We start from the raw sequence: 1,169 nt of genomic DNA on the forward strand, positions 1-1,169 counted from the left end.
CTAGGGTTTACTGCCTGACTATACATATTAATTTTTTAAGGGTTATTATATACACAATCGATTTAACGTTGACCAAATAATAAACTTTTAGTCGACACTCACTGCTAATTAAAATTTATGCATTTCTGTAATATTATAACTATTATTCTATAAGTAATAAATAAAAAGTGACATTTATATAAATAATAAAACAATTGGAAACTAAATAAAAAATAAATACAAGTCATGAATTAGTAAAAAGTAATTAATACTTATCATGTAATAAATGTAAAAAAAAATATAATAATAATAATAATAATAATAATAATAATAATAATAATAATGAGACAAAAGAATCTTAAACAATTACATCCTTATGTTGACTAAAAATAATATATATATATATATATATATATATATATATATATATATATATATATATATATATATATATATATAAACTAGTACCACCTATTGTTGACTAAAAGAATTATAAAATAAAATAAAATCATAAATTAGAACATCCTTATATTGACTAACACTCTAATACTTGCACTATATAAACACCCCTAGACTCCTAGTTTCTCATTCACAAATCACAACAAAATCCCCTCTCTAAAAACTTGAAGAAGTCTTGAGGTAACTTTCCTTTCCATTTTCTTAATTATTTTTATTCATTTTATTTATTTCTTGTATTTTGTTTAGCCAATTGTTATTTTAAATTGTTAATAAATATTCACATCAGTAGTATTTGTTTGGAAATTATTTAAAACAGTAGTAGTACTTATAAAAATAATTATGATAAGTTTTGGAATATTATTTGTAATTAATTACGAATTAAGTACTAATTAAACACGAAAATCATATAAAATTCGTAATAAAATATTAAACAGTAATAAAAATAATTAATTTTTTTTAGATTACTATACTTTTATAAACAAGTAAAAATTAAATAAATGGGTTGATTAGTATTTAAATAGAATTTACTTTTGCATTATTCTAAACCGGGAGAAATAATAAAGAAAATACAAAATAAATACAAACGTGTATTAAATCTATTTTTATAAAAAATTTATATGATTAGTAGCATCACTAAATACTGTAAAAAAAATATAAAAATTAATTTTAAATTGTTTTTCCTATTTATTTAATTATAGGCCGATTAGAATGGTTAAATTATTAGAAAACAT

Source organism: Rutidosis leptorrhynchoides, chromosome 10 (assembly GCF_046630445.1).
Source record: "Rutidosis leptorrhynchoides isolate AG116_Rl617_1_P2 chromosome 10, CSIRO_AGI_Rlap_v1, whole genome shotgun sequence".
Taxonomy (NCBI): domain Eukaryota; kingdom Viridiplantae; phylum Streptophyta; class Magnoliopsida; order Asterales; family Asteraceae; genus Rutidosis; species Rutidosis leptorrhynchoides.